This window comes from Rattus norvegicus, chromosome 8 (assembly GCF_021556685.1).
Source record: "Rattus norvegicus strain SHRSP/BbbUtx chromosome 8, alternate assembly SHRSP_T2T, whole genome shotgun sequence".
Classification (NCBI taxonomy): domain Eukaryota; kingdom Metazoa; phylum Chordata; class Mammalia; order Rodentia; family Muridae; genus Rattus; species Rattus norvegicus.
In genome coordinates, this window is record NC_141541.1 from 103,588,739 (window position 1) to 103,611,371 (window position 22,633).

The following is a 22,633-nucleotide window of genomic DNA, read 5'->3' on the forward strand; positions in this document are numbered from 1 at the left end:
GTTGATTTCTGCTGTTACTATATCTGGAGACTCATGCGTCTGTTCTACCTCTTCCCAGCTGTGACAGATGGCCTGAGCATATTAACACTTCCCCAGTACCTATTGATCTGACAAATGCTTTGCTCTCAATAACTCTTAGAAGCCACTAGAAGTAGTTTCAGGTGGCAAAGCCAGTGGTGCCACTTCACTGTCCTATGTCAGTGGCATGGCAGCTCTCTTAATCTGGTCATAATTTAGTCGTTGGGGACCCTGATGACCTTTCTCTTCCCCCAAGACATCACACTAGTCTATTACATTGATGACATTTGGATCTAGTGAGCAAGAGGTAGCTATTATCCTGAACATAATGACAAGACATTTGCCTGTCAGAAGCTTGGACATAAACTTGACAAAAAATGCCAGGTCTCTGAACCTTAGAAAAATTGCCCAGTCTGGTAGTGAAGGCATATCAAGCTATCTTCTTGACAATGCAGGTGAACTGTTGCATACGGCCCCTTCTGAGTCCACAAAAGGCATAGTGTACACTGGCTGTAGACTGTAGAGGGAGTATATTTTTTATCTGCTGATATAGCTCATTTGCCAAGGTTGAATTATAAGCCCCTCAAAAGATATGGCACCCATGAATGTGGCTTTACTTGATAATAGGATCTTTGCAGACATAATTATGTTAAGATGGGATCATGTATTATAGCAAGCCCTAATTCTAAAACTAATGTTTTTAGATGGAAATAGAGATACACGGGGCTGATAGCACATGACAGTATAGACAGTAAATGGACTGATGCCAGCTATGAACCAATGAAAGCCAAGGATTGTCACAACCTCCAGAAGCTGATAGATGATAGATAGATAGATAGATGATTGATAGATAGATAGATAGATAGATAGATAGATAGATAGATAGATAGATAATGGATGGATAGATGATAGATAGATGGATGATAGATAGATAGATAGATAGATAGATAGATAGATAGATAGATAGATAGATGATAATAGTTTTCCTTACAAGCTTACAGATAGAGACAGTAACACCTGGAATACAGACTCCTGCCCCCTGTACCTGTGAGAGAATAAATGTCTAACTTTTTAAGCAATCAGCAATCAGTAAGTGGCAGTCTATTATGACAGCCATAGAAAAGTCACATTCCCAATGGCCTGGAGAGCTGTGGGTTTGAGAGGAACTCTGAACAAGAGAAGGCTTTGCAGTTGATCCAAGATACTATGAACTTCTCTGACACTTGGGCTCCATAATCCACACCTGATAATATTGGCCCCGGAAAGTCAGATGAAGCCCCATTCAGAGCCTTAGATTTTCTGGGTAAAGTTCTACTGTCCTTTGTAGACAGCTGCTCATGGTTGAGGAATAATTTAGTCTGTTGCTGGACCCTAGCAGAGACTGACATTTATCCATGGGCCACCAAGATGCCATGTGACCCAAGCTGTCATCATGAACAGGGCGCTTTATAGCCCACCACAACATGAAGCTGAGGGAAATGGTATATTAAATGATCAGTTAGGTATTTGGAAGTACATTTTAATTTATGTGACGATTCATGCAAATGTGTAATCTCTCTTCCACTATTTACTTTTGCTTTCCCAGCCTGTACCCACAACCTCATGAGGAAAGCCATAAAAATGGCTACCTGAAGCAGGCCTGGTTTACGGATGTTCTTGCATGGTATGCAGAACTTGAGTGTACAAAACTGACATGGTGTGTTTTTTTCTTTAGCATCTCTGAGGGACAGAGATGCCAATCAATCCTCACCATGAGCAGAATGCTTTGTTGTCCCTTTTGTTGAAATGAGAAGTAGCCAAAAGTAAAGTTCTCTATGGCCGTGGGTTTTGGTTTCCCTCTAGCAGGGTTCTGGCTAGATGGCTTGAAGTTAGAAATAGCATGATTGGAAAACTGGAGGCAAGAAGCCTGAGAAAGATGTGGGTGCATAGACACCTCTGTGCATATTAGGAATGTGATGGAATTTCGTGTGCATGCTCACAAATAATAATGCTCAGCAGTGGTAGATTTTAATAAACAAACAAAAAGTGAAGATCCCCTACTATGTGGGGACCAGTGAGTCTCTTTGTCCAGTCATAGGTCTACCCAATGGCCTCATAAACAAAGTGTCCATTGTGGCAGGGATGGGGGTATGTGTGAGCTTAACATGGACTTTCCCCAAAGCCATCCTGTCCACAGCCACTGCTGAGTGCCTCTGCCAGCAGCAGAGACCAACGCTGAGTCCTTGGTACAACTCTATTTACCCAGGCAATCAAGCAGCCATCTGGTTACAAATGGATTCCATTTCCACTGTGGAAGAGATAGCTCTTTGCACTTACTGGAACATGTACTTGGATATTAATTTGAATTCTCTGATTCAGTACTTCTCCCTTAAAAAGGAAAATAAAACCCCTCATACTCCTAAGTGTTCTCAACTTTCCAAAGTCTTTGACCCTTTAATGCAGTTCCTCATGCTGTGGTGACCCCCAACTATAACATTATTTTTGTTGCACTTCATAATGTAAATATCTCATATGTAGGGTGGTCTTTGGTGACTGCTATAAAAGGATCATGACCCACAGCTTGACAGCCACTGGTCTAGAGGTCCAAGAATGATTTCCACCCAGGGATCACAGTATGCTGTTTGACCACTCTGGTCCTTGAAAACCCTGAAACATGAACAAAGAAAGATGTTGCTGTGTGGTTCGTGGTCTGAACCTGTCTTCTAAGAAGGAATTGAACAACTCCTGCATAGAGCTAAAGAGCAGTGAGTCCAGACACTGCCAGTTCCATAAATGTCTGGTGCTAACCATATCCTGTGATTCAAGTCAGTGGGGATCTACAATAACTCAACTAGGAAAGTCTTTTCACAACCCAAAGTCATCAGGAGTAAAATCTTAGGTTGTTCTGGGGAATCTAAGAACCATAGATAGTCAAGGTCCTTACTGAGTCAAAAGGTATGTGGAGATCTAGAGAAGGATAGGTGTAAATGCCAGCGACAACAGGGGAACTGTAGAAGTGAGGATTCAGTAACCAAGATTTTTTCTTTCCTATTCTGTTGTGAAATTTTATAGACACATGAAGCTAACACTTTTGTTTGCTTTTCTCTTACAATACTACCATCCAGAATAGGATAGATTATTGGTAGCTAACTTTATGTCACTTTACAAAAATCAAAGGAAAAGAAGAAAAATACAAAGACTTTTCTCTTGTGAGGAAAAGGTTAACATGATTTCTCTGTGTGCAAGACAACTGTCACATCAGAAGGTCTTTTAGTTAGGGTTTCTACTGCTGCACTGAAACACCATGATCAAAAAGCAAGTTGGAGAGAACGGGGTTTATTTGGTTTACACTTCTCTATTGCTGTTCATCATTGAAGAAAATCAGGATAGGAACTCAAACAGGGCAAGAACCTGGAGGCAAGAGCTGATGAAGTGGGCATGGAGGAATGCTGCTTACTGGCTCGCCTCTCTGGCTTGCTCAGCCTGCTTTGCCCAGGACCACCATGTCAGAGATGAGCTTACCCACAAGGAGCTGGGCCTTTGCCCGTTGATTACTAATTGAGAAAATGGCTTACAACTGGATCTCATGGAGGCGTTTTCTCAACTGAGGCTCCCTTCCTCTCTAATAACTCCAGTCTGTATCAAGTCGATACAAAACCAGTCAATACAGAAGGAAATAGGACTTTGCTATTGTCTTTATAGCAAGGCTAAATTATTTAAGGAGACATGAATGACCATTTTTCTGTGTTGATTTGGCTATATTGTAGTGTCCACTATTCAATACAGTACTAATCTAGTGTTCGCTAAGAAGGTATACTTCATAGATGGTTTCTATTCATAAATAGTTGAGTTGAATTAGATAAGATTGTGCCAGATCATCTGGGTGGCCTCGATTCAATCCATTGAAGGTCTTGGGAATAGAACACACGTTTGTGGAGAGAACAAGTTTTACCTGAGGACAGTAGTGTCCACACCCACCAGAAAGTTCCAGTGCCCTAGTGATGGCCTGACCTCCAGGCACCATGCCTACTTAGAAAACTTCATCACTCTCTTTCTCTTCCACCCTTCAGACTAGTCAGAAAGACATTGGTAGTAAGAAGAATGTTCACAAGATTAAATGAAGCACACCAACTTCTGATAGTATCAGATGTTTTCAGAGGGGGAACTTCAGGTATTTCTTTCTGAAAACACTCATGGTGTTGAGCTGGTCAGTTGCCTGACCCATCTCTGTCATTAGTGTAGTTCAAGGAACATCAATGTTCATAAAGACGGCTCTGAAGCAGACATGTGCCAGCAAAGGAGCATTCAAGTGCACCTGTTACCCATCGAAGGGCACTTGCTGTGTTCAACAAACAATTGTTTAAACCTTTATGATAGACTACTGATAGGCATGGGTAGGCATAGCTAGTGTCAGAATCATTAATGGGATAAAATATAAGTGAGGCAGTAGGGGCAACAGTAGTGACCAGAAAATGCATTAATTTGAAACAACGGCCTCCTGCTTCATCACCTTATCACACAGGCTTCTTAAATTTAGCAGTGGGTGGGAAGGTAGCGGATATCCTGCAGCCTGAGGTAGAGAAGCGTGGGGCAGCTAACTACTGCACTGTAGAGGTCAGCTTCTCTGCATATATGCATCCTCACCCACTCCTCTCCCCACTGAACAGTAGGTGCAGAGTGCAGCAAGGACCTAATGCCAGGATCAGACTCAAGTGCCTCCCACTTCCTAATGAGGCCCAAGCCATACAAAACCATACCGGACACCCACCTAACCCATGTCTCGTCTAAGGGGAACTCTCAGTTAGTGGAAACCACCAAGTCACCCTTCTCAAAAGCCCATTTTCCACCTGCATCTAGCAGATGGCAGGCATGGAAACATGCCGATTAAGCAGAATTAAACTGAATTAAATTTTGGCTCCCTCGTACCTGGCACTATCTCCTAAGTAAAGAAAGGAACAATGACAGCAGGAGAGGAAGGGAAGCAAATATGGACGAGTCTTTGATATTGGCCTCGTTTTTCTATACATGCTATCTCATTTCATCCTTGGGACCCTGGAAACATCATCTTAAGATCCCCACCTTATGTGCATAGTCCAAGGAGACAAAGGCCTAAGATCCCATGGGTGTCTGATGGCAGAGCAATGTTGAACACAGAATAATATAGCTCCAGAGCCCATAGATATTTTCCTGCTATGCCAGGTTGCTGAGGGGAGATTTTATATATGCCAAGAGCCCTTCCCGCACTAGCATTGGACCAAACATTGGACAGATGCAACCCAGCAGTGTGAGGTTTATGACTCTCAGACCACAGACAGGATAAATGGCCATGACAGAGTAGATGACAGTGGCCACGGGTAAACTCTAAGACCCCAGGGCCTGAATTAGTTAAACATTAGTCGGTACACCAAGTGACAGAAATTTAGCTGTGCATCAGTCTAGCTGAAGAAGGGAAACCAGTGACCTAGCTTTGTTGCAGGTAAGGCCCTAAGCCAGGGCTTTATAACGCTGACTTCTCCACTTTCTCTTTACTACTTCATTTTGACCTCATTCTCAGTAGGCCCAATGCATGGCAAAGATGCCCATCAACATGCATGTGTTTTGATCGTGCTTATGGCCTGTAACTCTTAAACCCTCAAGTTGCTTTTCCAAATTACACTAGTAAAATCCGAGGAATGCAGTGATTGGCCCTCTTGAGACCTCCTGATCACCTCTGGGCAGTTATTGGGTCAGCTAGCCATTACTGAGTGCCCATCTTGTGGAGTCCTCAAACACAAGTATTTAACGGACAGCTCCCATCAAAAGCAAAAATTAAGTTCTTGGGTCATATCTTCCTAAATTAACCTGCAGCGCCAACAGGAGATCGTGGAGATAATAACTCATAATCACAAAGCATTTCAGTTTCTTCCAGGTGGTCTTGGCTCTTAACACTATGGGAAATCACTTGTCACATAAAGATAGTCCCAAGGAGAAGTTTATGTGGCGTGGAAATTTGGCTGCTTGCCGTCTTCCAGGACAGCCCATCAGCAGTCTGAGTGAGCCGGCTCAGAAGGGATACTCCTTGCAATGATGTCAGTCCCAGGTGACATTTGACTAGAGCCTTACAGAAACTCCTGAGCCAGAGAGGATTGCTGATCCACAGAAGCTGTGGAAGAGTGAGCATCCTCTATTGTCCCTGGCTTTAAGGCTGACTTGTGATGGGGTAGTCACAATGCAAAGCTCCTGGATGCACAAAAAGAACTCCATAGCCTCTAAGCACTGCTTACAGTAATCCTTTGCTTAGTGATAAAGATTCTACAAGCCTTGCTATAGGCTTAGGTTTTTCAAAGTCTACTTAGGGTTCTTGAAGGCTTCGACCTCCCTTCCATCCCACCAACCAGAGGTAGGAGACAAAGAAGGTTTATAGGAAAAGAATGTTGTGGGCCTGTTTAGAAGCCATTCTTTGGGGGTGATTCCATTCTTCGTTGTCAGGATACCAGCAGCTCAATAGCAAACACCAAACACGAACCAGTAGCAGCAGCTCGATCCAGCAGAAGCAGCAAGAATCAGCCGGAATACCATGAGTTCTTGGATGTGTTTCTCTCTGTGAAGAGAAGACCGGTGAAGATCAGTAAAGAAGCGAGACCAGTGAAGCATTGCGCCATCAGTGAAGAGCATCCTCTCACTGTTTATGGGGTTCCGTTTATGTTCTTTACAAACATCACGCGCCCTCCCAAACATCCACTCCAGCAAAACATCACATACCCTCTCCCTGGTCTGCTTCAGCAAAACATCCTCTCACAAGAGATCTTCCAGAAAAACATCATGTGACACAACTGAGTTTCCAAAGAAACCAGCAATGTCCACTTCGCCTTCCTCTCCCTGTCTTAGCTTCTACATATCTGATTTCCCCCACAGTCTGATCCTGAATTCAGAAATGGATGGCAGTTACAGCACCCTCTGACCAGGGTCACACACGAGCTCCACCAGGGTTGAACAGAAACAGAAACAGTATGGGCCCGCCGAGCTAACTACTAATTGTTAAAAGGTGAACAGAGATAAGAAAATTGTTTCTGATTCTAGCAGGGTCTCAGCTAGAATGAAGTGAAAGCGGAGTTCCTCCTGTAATTCATAGAAGCACTGGGTTTACATGGAGCTGTAACAGGAAGGAGCTCATGCTTTCACCATTAGGCCTGCACATCGGGCCAACCAAGAAAACTTCTAAAACGAGCAACACGAGCTTCCCACCCCTGGAGCTTCAAATCAAGCCAGACCATGGCCCAAATCCAGGAATACTTTTCAAAGCTGTCCAGGCGATTCAATTGTAAAAGCAACACTGAGAACTAGGAGCTGACAGGAGCTTCCAGGAGGAAGAGGTGTCAGTTCTTTGCAGAAAAAGCCTCTGAGGCCTCCTAGAGCAACTGGAGGAGCATATGAAAGATTTCAAAACCAGAAAGAGAAAGAGAAGGGAAGAACTTGAGCCAGTGATGCCAGGAGAGGTGTGGTCATGTGACCAGGGGTGGGGCATAGGGAGCATCTGAGTAAAAGGCCACCACAGGTTGATGAGGATGTTGCCGAAGTTTCCATTCTAATTCCGAACCTCAGCTGTAAGGCCCGAACCCCTACCCTGCTATAAAAGCTCCAATTCACAAAACCTGTGACTCATCAACTTCTAAAAGCCTTGGCACGCAACGCATTCGGGATATCATTTTAGGGAGCCACAGCTGCTGCCTGAACAAAAGAAGAAAGAAAAATAACTGCTCCCTTCCGAGGCCCTGTGACCGAGCAACAGTGTCATCCGCCATGCTGCTTCAAACTGTCTCCTTCCGTTAAAACCAGATCCAAAGCTGAAAACTGCATCCACACGTGGTACAACTTGGGCTCCGTCCACCTTGGATATACGTTTTCTAAGTGTATTCATTCCCCTCTCAGATCCTCGGTGAGAACTGCCCCCCACTCTCACGGAACAGTCCATATGATGTGAAAGTGGAAAGATTATTGACTGGGTAGGAATTGTCCATTCTAAGTATGTGTTGCCTTCCCTCAAAGGCCTGGTTTTGCTCTTTCTAATGCAAACAAGTGAACTACTTACGTTACTCCAAAGGGATGTATGGAAGAGGACTTCTTAAATTTGAATATGCATCTGGATACTCTAAGGATCTTATTAAAGTCAAGCAAGAAGTCTGGATGGGACCTGAGGGTTTTTGCTCCTGGAGGGTCCCCAGGTGACACTTCCAGTGGCCAGATGCCAGAGCAGTGTTCATCAGGCTTGGGATTTCCTTTTCTACAGGCAGTCTGGAAACTTCAGGGCTAAAGCAACCATATCATCTTTACCAATTTAACCACAGTACCCATTTAAAGTGTATTGATAGAGATTTCCCACAGAGATTCTTGTATTTTTAAAATATGTCCACATATGATAAAGATAGATTCGTGTTCACACTAACTAACCCTCTGGTTAATGTTGGGTAAAGTTGGCCCTATATTTCACCTTATTTGGGTGTCGATAGTTTGCTTAACAAATATCCATTTTAGAAGCTAGTATTATATACTCACAATTCAGAAGGCTGTATCAATCACTCAACTGTAATTTGCCAGGACATCAAAGCAGACACAGAGGTAGTGATGAATTCAGCAGAAATCGAACATGGAGTTCATGGAGGTAGCAACAGGAACTCCCTAACAGCACGGGTCCTGATTCCGAGGCTGGGCATGGGAATCTGTGGAGCTGACACGTTCACAGAGCAACCCACGGAAGATTCTGAAACGCCCTGATCGGTTCACCCCTTGCTTCTGCGGGGCTCACCCTGTAGGAGGCTTGCAAGTGGTGGACATGAAACTGAAATTTTCAAAACAAAAAAGGAATCCTAATAAGATCCTCGAATGTTTCCAGGACAAGTAAAACATATCTTCTAATACAAAAATCCATAAAGTTAACCCTTAATGAATATAGACTCCTAAGCCTCAAACATGTCATTCAAACTATACACCTGGCAGCCTAAAGATGGGTCAAGTGACAGTTTTGTCAAAGTATTTCCTAAACCAGTTTAATTGAAGAGGAGGAAATCATCAGGGATGGTAGCGTGTATCACTGAACTCAGCTCTGAAAGATGGGGGCAGAAAGATCATGAGTTTGACATTGACTTAAGTTACGTACCAAGACGCTATCTCAAAACCTAGAAGAGGTGAGGACGGGGCAAGACAATGGGAAGAAGAGTAGAGCGAACCCTATGACATAATTTTCAAGGTGAAAGCCCTTTCTGATCACACATGTTTGTTGTTAATATTTTACTTTTCAGTGGGACAATATTCTAGTTAAGCTTGGTTGTCAACTTGATTAAATCTGGAATCCTCTTGGAGACAGTATCTGGGCATGCCCATGGGAATCCACAGAGCTGACACACTCACAGAGCAATCCACAGGAGAAGATTCTGAAACCCCCTTATCAGATCACCCCTCACTTCTGCGGGACTCACCCTTTAGGAGGCTTGCAAGTGGTGGACATGAAATTGAAAATTTCAAAACAGAAAGGTCAAGTTAATTGAATTGAGAAGACCTTACCCCACTCTAACATGGGTTGTGGTGGCACCACCATCTGGGTTGGCATCGTTGCCTGGCTTGGGCTCCTGGACTCCATGAAGTAGGAGAAAGAAGGCTGAACACAGCATCCTCACTCTCAGCTCACTGTTATTAGATGTACTAGGACCAGATACCTCAAGCTCCTGACCACAGAATGCCCCCCAACCCCCAAGATGATGGACTTCGCCCTTGAGGACCGAGCTAGAATAAACCCTTTCTCTCTCAAACTGCTTTTGTTGGGGTTTTTCACCACAGCAACAGGAAAGGCAGCTAAGACTGACAGCACCATCAATGTGTACAGAATGCAAAACAGCTCTTAGCTGAAGGAAGAGATAGAATGAAGCTGAAAGCTATCTTCTTGTTTGTGAAATCCTTGCCACAGCAAAGATTTTACATTTTGAAAATGCCTGATAAAGCAGACAAGGGAAGGAGTGTTAGGGTTGGACTGACAAAATCCTGCTAGGGTGGCTTAGCTAGGGAAATAAGTGTATCTACCCTCACATTAATATAGTAGAGAGAGATCAAGATGGTCATCAGGACACGCCATTCAGTGGATATCTAATGAGGGCCCATAGTATGGCATGCAACATCCTTACCTGTGTAAGCTTTACATTAGAACAAGAGACAGATGTATGTTGTGTGATATATTACCAAGCCACACAGCCCCATGGGGCTGAGCAGTGACTTGGAAGTTGGGACTTTACATAAAGGGTATACCTCTATGAGAAAATGACATTTGAGTAAAGACTTGACAAGGATAAAGAAGAAGACATGTCCGTACGAGAGCCATCCATGCTAGTCTGGAACCTTCAAGAACACCAGGGAAACAAGGCAAGCAAGGTAAGCAAGGAGAACTATAGAATGCATGGTCAGAGGGGAGAAGTCAGGAGAGGGGCAGTTCCAGTAGGCTGTTGTAAAGACTGGTTCCATTTCAATGAAATAAGAACTGATGGCAGCCGATCACAAGGGCCATCAGCAAATGACAAATCTGACTTGTAAAGGAATCACTCTGGCACTTTGTGGAAATAAACTCTAGGCAAATAATAAAGACTATTGGTCCAATACTGCTGCATAGCAATTTTAAAAGCTCAACTACATGAACAGCGAGGGTCTCTCTCTAGCGGGACTAGACGGAGTCCTACTGAGCCAGTGTCTTCTCCTGCTCCCTTTCCATCCTCCAATGGGACCAGCTAACTAGACCTGGAATGAATTAATTCCTCTTTTCTTCCCTCCTTTCTTTCTAAATTAGTTCATACATTGTGCTTTGATCTTACTCACCTCTCTTCCAGTTTCTCCCAGCTCTATCCCCATTTCCCTACCCACCCAATTTTGTGTTCTTTTCTTTAATTACTATCCATCAAGTCCTATTTGTTCTGCCCTCTATCCTTGGACACTGGCCTATGGTCAACCTCAAGGGCTACATATACTCAAAGGAAACCAACGCTCCCTCTCCCAGCCACTGTCAATTGTCAATCATCCTCCTTGTCTAGGGGTGGGATATGGTACACACCTCCCCACTCCATGTTGGGCTTTATAGACCTGGAATTTCCCTTCCATGGCAAGTAACATTTTAAGTATGATCTTGATCTAACACTAATGTTTCCCATTAAAAAATACCATACTCCTTGTTGTTGTATTTACGCGTTTGTTTTAGATTTTTAGCATGCAATGTGGAACACGCACAGTGAACACTGTACGTTCACTTCTAAACTGCTCTAAGTACAAGGCATAGTGGGGCTCACTAGGATTTGTCTTTAGTGAGAGGATTTTTTTTTTCTCCCTGACACTAACTGCCAGCAGCAGCCATCTTCATAACCCATCGTTCCAACTCCGTTCCTCGAGTCACATATCACAGCAATGTGTTCAGTTCCTGAACAGCTTGACTCGCTCTCCAAAAGCTGAAATGCCATACTTCCAATGTTGAGGATAAGGCATCGGGACATTTTAAAAAACAAATTGCCTACCACTCTCGACTCTGGAAGTGGCAGTTTTCTAAGACAATTTTTTTTCTCTTCTGAGAGAGAGAGAGAGAGAGAAATACATGGTTTATTAATGGGCATACTTGAAAGCCACATCTAAATATTATGACAGAATTAGAAGAAACTTACATATATAGCCAAATAGCAAACAGCCATTTACCATTGCCTGCTTTGTTGACATATCCAGATTTCCACAGTCTCACTAACCCATATCTGAGCTGGTGGATGTAGAGACTGAAAAAAATGACCAATAATTCAGGTTCATTTTCTACCCAGATAGCCAGAGCTCCCTGACCCATCTACTCATTACTGAAGACTTATAATTATGAGTTAAGCCTTTGAACTTCAAAGGGGATATTAATGAGAAGATGCAGAGATATATAAAGAAGCTCAACTGTACCCCACACTCCATCACTGAACCAGAGATGGGTGCCCTAGAATAGATCTTCGACTACAGATTGTCTCAGGACTAAATAGTACTCAATTATTATGATTTTCTGTTTGAGCTACAAAAAAAAACAACGGAAACCCAGCATTGAATATTTTCTCCATGAAAGCCGTGGGGCATCAGGATACCAAATGCCTGCGTAGCTCACATTTTGAGAAATAGGCCAAAAAGTGACAAGTAAATCCAGCCCATTCCCTTGCCTACCACAAATCAGGTTATACTGAGTCCCGCTGACAGATAACCTGGGATAAAATACACAAGACAATCGGTCTGAAGGGGCAATACTCCTAATCATTTTCAGTCTGCAACACCAAGTCGTGCCAACAAGCCAAGTGAGTTCTAAGAATAATGAAAAAGTACAGCTGTAAAAACAGTGACCTGTCCACATTAAAAAGAGAAAAGACTCCCGACTCAATTTGGCACTCGGTGGAAATGACCTCTAGCTATCACACCGTTACAGTGACAGCTCCTCCCTCTGACACCCACTGGACATGTGGAAATGGGGCTGTTACTAGCTTGTTCTCTCCAGACAGAACTTCACAAGCATTGATGACAGTAGCCCTAACCTCAAGAAACCTTGCTCTAAGGGGTACACTTCCCTCCCTCCTATGCAATTAGCCCATCTATGCGTCTCCCACTCTGAATTGATCTCCTCAAGGGCAGCACAGCAGGTCAAGTTCAAGTGCTGAAAGCAGAGAGCACAGATGAGTAAGATTGCAGAGACCCCTCAGTGGGGAACAGGCCAGGCCTGAGGGCCTCGGAATGAACATGGATGCTGTGAGAGGCAGGGTAACATTTTGGCCATGTGGCTTGTGATAAGGTGACGTGTGCACACTGATATATAAGTCTGAACCAGATGAGAAAAACCAGTAAGCAGGAGAAAAATACCAGAAGCTATAATGCATCAGTCCCTGAAGGATAGGGCAAGACTACTATTCCTACATGGTTTTCCACTCAGTATAATCACAGGGGGGAAAAATCACCACTAACCAGCTGAAGGGACAATTGGTTAAAATTGAGGAAGAAATATGAGGACTAAGCCAAGCCAAGCAGAGTTACCACAGTCCCAGGAAGACAAGAGATGCTGGGCTGAATAGCATCACCTGTGGCATTGTCCCTGAGTGTCTTAGTTACTGTTGTAGGGCTGTGAAGAAACACCAGGACCAGGACAACTTTTATAAAAGAAAGCATCTTCCTTAGAGTTTGAGAGGGCCAGTCCATGACCATTATGTCAAAAAGCAGACAGGCATGGCACTGGAGCAGTAGCCAAGAGCTTCACATCCTGATCCGAAGGCAACAAGCAAAAGGAAAGAAAAGACAGTGGCCCTGGCCTGGGCTCTTGGACCTTCTAAGACCACTTCCCATGATACATCTCCTCCAGCAAAGCCACACCTCCTAATTCTTCTCAAACAGTTTCACTCACTGGGCACCATTCAAACATATAAGCCCATGGTGGGAGGTGGGGAGCACGGTGTCCAAACTTTGTTTTGTGCACCTAAATTATCACAAAGGGATAGGGATTTGCATTCTTCATAAACTGAGACTCCTACCTCTATATTCTTCTGACACTTCTGGCCCAATTTCTACTCAATATACCTTCTCCTTTCAGGATTGAGGGGGGAGAACAGTGGAAGCATATTTTGCCTGTCCCTCTATTGTGTTGATATTGTGCGTGTCCTGTGAGGACGTCAGGCACTCCTGCTTAGAGATAAGATTGCCCCCTCACATGGAGAAAGCATGGCTATGACTGTGGCATACAGAACCTTCCAGAAGCACATCTGATAACAACAGTAAAGCCATCAATGTGTGTGAATTCAGCCATCCGAAAATAAACCCAAAGATGGCAGATGTGTGACCGAAGGGACTGGGAACACTCAAAACTCCAATCAAGGGGACCAGAGTGCAATTTCTAGGAAACAAAACTCAACTGTGATTGCAATTGAGATAAATAAATCCTAATCAATTTCATTGTACCCAGTTTGAGAGCAGATTCTAGAAACAAGGCAGAAGTGTTGGCATGGAGCACAAAGAGAGAAGTCCACAGAGCTGGGAGTGGCAACACTGTCCCAACGCAGACAGCCCCGAAAGGAGAGTCCTCAGGGCAGGTAACAGCAAGGTAACCTAGCCTTCCATTGGGCAAGACTGACATGTTTTTCGCCTTGAGGCCACTGTAGGTGAGGAGGATAAAATCAGCTGCTGTGACCTCAGCTCCCAGCTCTGAAGCACCCAAAGCAGCCCCAACTCCCATAAATCCCACCTAGTGATCTGTAAACATTTCCTTGCTTTAAAAAGAAGGAGAAGGAAAAGGAGGAAAAGAAATAGGAGTAGTGGTGGAGGGGGGTGAGGGGGCTAGTTCATTCAATAAAATGTTTGTCATGCCAACCTGAGGACATGAGTCTGATCCTGAAATTCATGTTTTAATGAGAGGAGGGAAATCACATCTCTGTAGCCCAAGTGGGGCTCATTAGCCAGCTGGCCTACCCTAGTCAGTGAAGCTCAGGCCAATGAGAAGCTCTGTCTGAAAAGCCAAGATAAATGGTGCCTAGTGCCTGAAGAATGACATCAGGTTGACCTCTGACCTCTCCCCCCACACACACACACACACGCATGTGAACACACACAGAGAGGGAGAGAGAGAGAGAGAGAGAGAGAGAGAGAGAGAGAGAGAGAGAGAAACTATAAAGAAATAAATATAAATAAACTAACAAGAGCCATCATTGGGAAATAGCTATTCTTAACTAAGTACCTATAAGATTCTCTGATATGCTGTTCCTTCACCTCAAGATGATGTCATAGCTACAAAGCAACCTTCTGATGATAGTTTTTCTTTCCCTGATAGAGAAAGGGAGGGGCATTCCCAAAGAACAATAAGTATCAGCCACCAGCACTGCATGTGCCTGATGAACCCAGTTAATCGTCAGACTCTTGCGACTTTAATTGATTCTAATAACACATAAGTCATGTCACCCACCCATCCGGCTGAGGCCAGGTCCCTAGTGAATTCACCACAACCAAGGCTCTCTGGAACCCATTAGCTAACCTTCCAGCTTCATGTGTCAACATAAAAGTCTGAAGTAAGTGTTTAACTTTTAGTCTATCAATTAAGGAAAACTTCTACCATCACAACGAATGTACAAGTGGACAGACTTAAACATTACTTGTGGTGGTTGGGCATATACTTCTGTGACAGAGGTAGGGAAAAAGGCATTGTAAGGAAAGGTCAGGGTCTTTTATTGTTCCCCCAGACCAATAGTAGTTCTTCCGCCTTCTAACCTCAGTATTCATGAAGTCCATCCACATAGCACAGAGAAAGTCACTGCAGACCCTTCCAAGCACATGAGCAAAGTACTTCGTGGCAGAAAGAAGTCACTGTAACAAAAGGAGTTGCCGCACCCCAAGCCTTGAGCTGGAGTGCACCTTAGTTTCTCACTCATATTGCAAATAGTTTCATCTCTTTTAATTGCTTCAAACTCATAATTTATTACCTCAGAGAACTAGACGTCAGAAGTCCAAAACCAGTCGCACTGGCCAGAGCTTAGGCAGAGCTGATCCAGAGCTCAGGTGTAGGCAAAGCTGTTCCCATCGAGGGATTTGAATGCATCTCCTATCTCTTGGCTCTTTCTGCTTCTAGAAGATGCCAGGATCTGTTGCTGCTGGTGAGTCTTCCTTGGAGCACTCAACCTCTTGTTTCCATTCCTGTTTCCAATTCTTTTTTTTTTTACTATTATAATTTTTATAATTTTATTCAATTTATATTTGAAAAAGAGACATTTATTGTACTTCAAAGGGGGATTATTGAGAGAATATCTAATATCGATATTACTATGGCACTTGTTAATAATAAATCTAATGGCTTATTATTTTTTTATTATTACTTTTTTTTTATTAACTTGAGTATTTCTTATATACATTTCAAGTGTAATTCCCTTTCCCGGTTTCCGGGCAAACATCGCCCTCCCCCCTCCCCTTCCTTATGGGTGTCCCCCTCCCAACCCTCCCCCCATTGCCGCCCTCCCCCCATAGTCTATTTCACTGGGGGTTCAGTCTTAGCAGGACCCAGGGCTTCCCCTTCCACTGGTGCTCTTACTAGGATATTCATTGCTACCTATGGGGTCAGAGTCCAGGGTCAGTCCATTATAGTATTTAGGTAGTGGCTTAGTCCCTGGAAGCTCTGGTTGCTTGGCATTGTTGTACTTTTGGGGTCTCAAGCCCCTTCAAGCTCTTCCAGTTCTTTCTCTGATTCCTTCAACGGGGGACCTATTCTCAGTTCAGTGGTTTGCTGCTGGCATTCGCCTCTGTATTTGCTGTATTCTGGCTGTGTCTCTCAGGAGCGATCTACATCCGGCTCCTGTCGGTCTGCACTTCTTTGCTTCATCCATCTTGTCTAATTGGGTGGCTGTATATGTATGGGCCACCTGTGGGGCAGGCTCTGAATGGGTGTTCCTTCAGTCTCTGTTTTAATCGTTGCCTCTCCCTTCCCAGCCAAGGGTATTCTTTTTCCTCATTTAAAGAAGGAGTGAAGCATTCACATTTTGATCATCCGTCTTGAGTTTCCTTTGTTCTAGGGATCTAGGGTAATTCAAGCATTTGGGCTAATAGCCACTTATCAATGAGTGCATACCATGTATGTCTTTCTGTGATTGGGTTAGTTCACTCAGGATGATATTTTCCAGTTCCAACCATTTGCCTAGAATTTCATAAACTCGTTGTTTTTGATAGCTGAGTAATATTCCATTGTGTAGATATACCACATTTTCTGTATCCATTCCTCTGTTGAAGGGCATCTGGGTTCTTTCCATTTTCTGGCTATTATAAATAAGGCTGCGATGAACATAGTGGAGCACGTGTCTCTTTTATATGTTGAGGAATCTTTTGGGTATATGCCCAAGAGAGGTATAGCTGGATCCTCAGGCAGTTCAATGTCCAATTTTCTGAGGAACCTCCAGACTGATTTCCAGAATGGTTTTACCAGTCTGCAATCCCACCAACAATGGAGGAGTGTTCCTCTTTCTCCACATCCTCGCCAGCATCTGCTGTCACCTGAGTTTTTGATCTTAGCCATTCTCACTGGTGTGAGGTGAAATCTCAGGGTTGTTTTGATTTGCATTTCCCTTATGACTAAAGATGTTGAACATTTCTTTAGGTGTTTCTCAGCCATTCGGCATTCCTCAGCTGTGAATTCTTTGTTTAGCTCTGAACCCCATTTTTTAATAGGGTTATTTGTTTCCCTGCGGTCTAACTTCTTGAGTTCTTTGTATATTTTGGATATAAGGCCTCTATCTGTTGTAGGATTGGTAAAGATCTTTTCCCAATCTGTTGGTTGCCGTTTTGTCCTAACCACAGTGTCCTTTGCCTTACAGAAGCTTTGCAGTTTTATGAGATCCCATTTGTCGATTCTTGATCTTAGAGCATAAGCCATTGGTGTTTTGTTCAGGAAATTTTTTCCAGTGCCCGTGTGTTCCAGATGCTTCCCTAGTTTTTCTTCTATTAGTTTGAGTGTCTCTGGTTTGATGTGGAGGTCCTTGATCCACTTGGACTTAAGCTTTGTACAGGGTGATAAGCATGGATCGATCTGCATTCTTCTACATGTTGCCCTCCAGTTGAACCAGCACCATTTGCTGAAAATGCTATCTTTTTTCCATTGGATGGTTTTGGCTCCTTTGTCAAAAATCAAGTGACCATAGGTGTGTGGGTTCATTTCTGGGTCTTCAATTCTATTCCATTGGTCTATCTGTCTGTCTCTGTACCAATACCATGCAGTTTTGATCACTATTGCTCTGTAATACTGCTTGAGTTCAGGGATAGTGATTCCCCCTGAAGTCCTTTTATTGTTGAGGATAGCTTTAGCTATCCTGGGTTTTTTGTTATTCCAGATGAATTTGCAAATTGTTCTGTCTAACTCTTTGAAGAATTGGATTGGTATTTTGATGGGGATTGCATTGAATCTGTAGATTGCTTTTGGTAAAATGGCCATTTTTACTAAATTAATCCTGCCAATCCATGAGCATGGGAGATCTTTCCATCTTCTGAGGTCTTCTTCAATTTCTTTCCTCAGTGTCTTGAAGTTCTTATTGTACAGATCTTTTACTTGTTTGGTTAAAGTCACACCGAGGTACTTTATATTATTTGGGTCTATTATGAAGGGTGTCGTTTCCCTAATTTCTTTCTCGGCTTGTTTCTCTTTTGTATAGAGGAAGGCAACTGATTTATTTGAGTTAATTTTATACCCAGCCACTTTGCTGAAGTTGTTTATCAGCTTTAGTACTTCTCTGGTGGAACTTTTGGGATCACTTAAATATACTATCATGTCATCTGCAAATAGTGATATTTTGACCTCTTCTTTTCCGATCTGTATCCCCTTGATCTCCTTTTGTTGTCTGATTGCTCTGGCTAGAACTTCAAGAACTATATTGAATAAGTAGGGAGAGAGTGGGCAGCCTTGTCTAGTCCCTGATTTTAGTGGGATTGCTTCAAGTTTCTCTCCATTTAGTTTAATGTTAGCAACTGGTTTGCTGTATATGGCTTTTACTATGTTTAGGTATGGGCCTTGAATTCCTATTCTTTCCAGGACTTTTATCATGAAGGGGTGTTGAATTTTGTCAAATGCTTTCTCAGCATCTAAGGAAATGATCATGTGGTTCTGTTCTTTCAGTTTGTTTATATAATGGATCACGTTGATGGTTTTCCGTATATTAAACCATCCCTGCATGCCTGGGATGAAGCCTACTTGATCATGGTGGATGATTGTTTTGATGTGCTCTTAAATTCGGTTTGCCAGAATTTTATTGAGTATTTTTGCATCGATATTCATAAGGGAAATTGGTCTGAAGTTCTCTTTCTTTGTTGTGTCTTTGTGTGGTTTAGGTATAAGAGTAATTGTGGCTTCGTAGAAGGAATTCGGTAGTGCTCCATCTGTTTCAATTTTGTGGAATAGTTTGGATAATATTGGTATGAGGTCTTCTATGAAGGTTTGATAGAATTCTGCACTAAACCCGTCTGGACCTGGGCTCTTTTTGGTTGGGAGACCTTTAATGACTGCTTCTATTTCCTTAGGAGTTATGGGGTTGTTTAACTGGTTTATCTGTTCCTGATTTAACTTCAGTACCTGGTATCTGTCTAGGAAATTGTCTATTTCCTGAAGATTTTCAAGTTTTGTTGAATATAGGTTTTTATACTAAGATCTGATGATTTTTTGAATTTCCTCTGAATCTGTAGTTATGTCTCCCTTTTCATTTCTGATTTTGTTAATTTGGACGCACTCTCTCTGTCCTCTCGTTAGTCTGGCTAAGGGTTTATCTATCTTGTTGATTTTCTCAAAGAACCAACTTTTGGTTCTGTTGATTCTTTCTATGGTCCTTTTTGTTTCTACTTGGTTGATTTCAGCTCTGAGTTTGATTATTTCCTGCCTTCTACTCCTCCTGGGTGTATTTGCTTCTTTTTGTTCTAGAGCTTTTAGGTGTGCTGTCAAGCTGCTGACATATGCTCTTTCCTGTTTCTTTCTGCAGGCACTCTGCGCTATGAGTTTTCCTCTTAGCACAGCTTTCATTGTGTCCCATAAGTTTGAGTATGTTGTATCTTCATTTTCATTAAATTCTAAAACGTTTTTAATTTATTTCTTTATTTCTTCCTTGACCAGGTTATCATTGAGTAGAGCATTGTTCAATTTCCACGTATATGTGGACATTCTTCCCTTATTGTTATTGAAGACCAGTTTTAGGCCGTGGTGGTCTGATAGCATGCATGGGATTATTTCTAACTTTCTGTACCTGTTGAGGCCCGTTTTTTGACCAATTATATGGTCAATTTTGGAGAAAGTACCATGAGGAGCTGAGAAGAAGGTATATCCTTTTGCTTTAGGATAGAATGTTCTATAAATATCCGTTAAGTCCATTTGGCTCATGACTTCTCTTAGTCTGTCGACATCACTGTTTAATTTCTGTTTCCATGATCTGTCCATTGATGAGAGTGGTGTGTTGAAATCTCCCACTATTATTGTGTGAAGTGCAATGTGTGCTTTGAGCTTTAGTAAGGTTTCTTTTACGTATGTAGGTGTCCTTGTATTTGGGGCATAGATATTTAGGATTGAGAGTTCATCTTGGTGGATTTTTCCTTTGATGAATATGAAGTGTCCTTCCTTATCTTTTTTGATGACTTTTAGTTGGAAATTGATTTTATTTGATATTAGAATGGCTACTCCAGCTTGCTTCTTCTGACCATTTGCTTGGAAAGTTGTTTTCCAGCCTTTCACTCTGAGGTAGTGTCTGTCTTTGTCTCTGAGGTGTGTTTCCTGTAGGCAGCAGAATGCAGGGTCCTCGTTGTGTATCCAGTTTGTTAATCTATGTCTTTTTATTGGGGAGTTGAGGCCATTGATATTGAGAGATATTAAGAAATAGTGATTATTGCTTCCCGTTATATTCATATTTGGATGTGAGGTTATGTTTGTGTGCTTTCATTCTCTTTGTTTTGTTGCCAAGACGATTAGTTTCTTGCTTCTTCTAGGGTATAGCTTGCCTCCTTATGTTGGGCTCTACCCTTTATTATCCTTTGTAGTGCTGGATTTGTGGAAAGATATTGTGTAAATTTGGTTTTGTCATGGAATATCTTGGTTTCTCCATCAATGTTAATTGAGAGTTTTGCTGGATACAGTAACCTGGGCTGGCATTTGTGTTCTCTTAGGGTCTGTATAACATCAGTCCAGGATCTTCTGGCCTTCATTGTTTCTGGCGAGAAGTCTGGTGTGATTCTGATAGGTCTCCCTTTATATGTTATTTGACCTTTTTCCCTTACTGCTTTTAATATTCTTTCTTTATTTTGTGCGTTTGTTGTTTTGACAATTATGTGACGGGAGGTGTTTCTTTTCTGGTCCAATCTATTTGGAGTTCTGTAGGCTTCTTGTATGCCTATGGGTATCTCTTTTTTTAGGTTAGGGAAGTTTTCTTCTATGATTTTGTTGAAGATATTTACTGGTCCTTTGAGCTGGGAGTCTTCACTCTCTTCTATACCTATTATCCTTAGGTTTGATCTTCTCATTGAGTCCTGGATTTCCTGTATGTTTTGGACCAGTAGCTTTTTCCGCTTTACATTATCTTTGACAGTTGAGTCAATGATTTCTATGGAATCTTCTGCTCCTGAGATTCTCTCTTCCATCTCTTGTATTCTGTTGGTGAAGCTTGTATCTACAGCTCCTTGTCTCTTCTTTTGGTTTTCTATATCCAGGGTTGTTTCCATGTGTTCTTTCTTGATTGCTTCTATTTCCATTTTTAATTCCTTCAACTGTTTGATTGTGTTTTTCTGGAATTCTTTCAGGGATTTTTGTGTCTCCTCTCTATGGGCTTCTACTTGTTTATTTATGTTTTCCTGGAATTCTTTCAGGGATTTTTGTGTCTCCTCTCTATGGGCTTCTACTTGTTTATTTATGTTTTCCTGGAATTCTTTCAGGGATTTTTGCGATTCTTTCAGGCATTTTTGCGATTCCTCTCTGTAGGCTTCTACTTGTTCTCTAAGGGAGTTCTTCACGTCTTTCTTGAAGTCCTCCAGCATCATGATCAAAAATGATTTTGGAACTAGATCTTGCTTTTCTGGTGTGTTTGGATATTCCATGTTTGTTTTGATGGGAGAATTGGGCTCCGATGGTGCCATGTAGTCTTGGTTTCTGTTGCTTGGGTTCCTGCGCTTGCCTCTCGCCATCAGATTATCTCTAGTGTTACTTTGTTCTGCTATTTCTGACAGTGGCTAGACTGTCCTATAAGCCTGTGTGTCAGGAGTGCTGTAGACCTGTTTTCCTCTCTTTCAGTCAGTTATGGGGACAGAGTGTTCTGCTTTCCGGCGTGTGGTTTTTCCTCTCTACAGGTCTTCAGCTGTTCCTGTGGGCCTGTGTCTTGAGTTCACCAGGCAGCTTTCTTGCAGCAGAAAAGTTGGTCTTACCTGTGGTCCCGGGGCTCAAGTTCGCTCGTGGGGTGCTGCCCACGGGCTCTCTGCAGCGGCAGCAACCAGGAAGACCTGTGCCACCGTTTCCGGGAGCTTCAGTGCACCAGGGTTCCAGATGGTCTTTGGCTTTTTCCTCTGGCGTCCGAGATGTGTGTGCAGAGAGCAGTCTCTTCTGGTTTCCCAGGCTTGTCTGCCTCTCTGAAGGTTCAGCTCTCCCTCCCACGGGATTTGGGTGCAGAGAACTGTTTATCCGGTCTGTTTCCTTCTGGTTCTGGTGGTGTCTCAGGCACAGGGGTCCTGCCGCTCCTGGGCCCTCCCCCACGGGAGCCCAGAGGCCTTATACAGTTTCCTCTTGGGCCAGGGATGTGGGCAGGGGTGAGCAGTGTTGGTGGTCTCTTCCGCTCTGCAGCCTCAGGAGTGCCCACCTGACCAGGCGGTTGGGTCTCTCTCTCACAGGGTCTGGGGGCAGAGAGCTGCTGCGGGCCGGGATCCGCGGGTGTGGGCCCTGTTTCCAATTCTTATTTACCTAGTTCCCACTTGTTTTAAGAATCTTGGATCGCAATGGGTCTACCTGGATAGTCTAGGGTATTCCCTCTTTCCCATCCCTATTCAGGCCTATGGAACACGCTGAGCATTGAAGAGGACCCTGGCAAGTTCCAGGGACTAGGACGTGAACATCTCTGAGAGGTATTATTCTGCTTACCTCAAGTGTCCGCACTGTGGGATC

General features: G+C 43.1%; 1 long non-coding RNA gene across 2 annotated transcripts in view; it reads right to left on the minus strand.

Annotated features, from left to right (window-relative positions):
- Positions 1–3,184: 3,184 nt before the first annotated feature.
- Positions 3,185–22,633, minus strand: part of LOC102553663 (uncharacterized) — a 57,919-nt gene continuing 38,470 nt past the window's right edge. For both annotated transcript variants that reach the window (XR_015627948.1, XR_015627949.1), the window contains one exon: positions 3,185–6,577. This is a non-coding gene — a long non-coding RNA (uncharacterized LOC102553663). The remainder of the gene's footprint in view (positions 6,578–22,633) is intronic.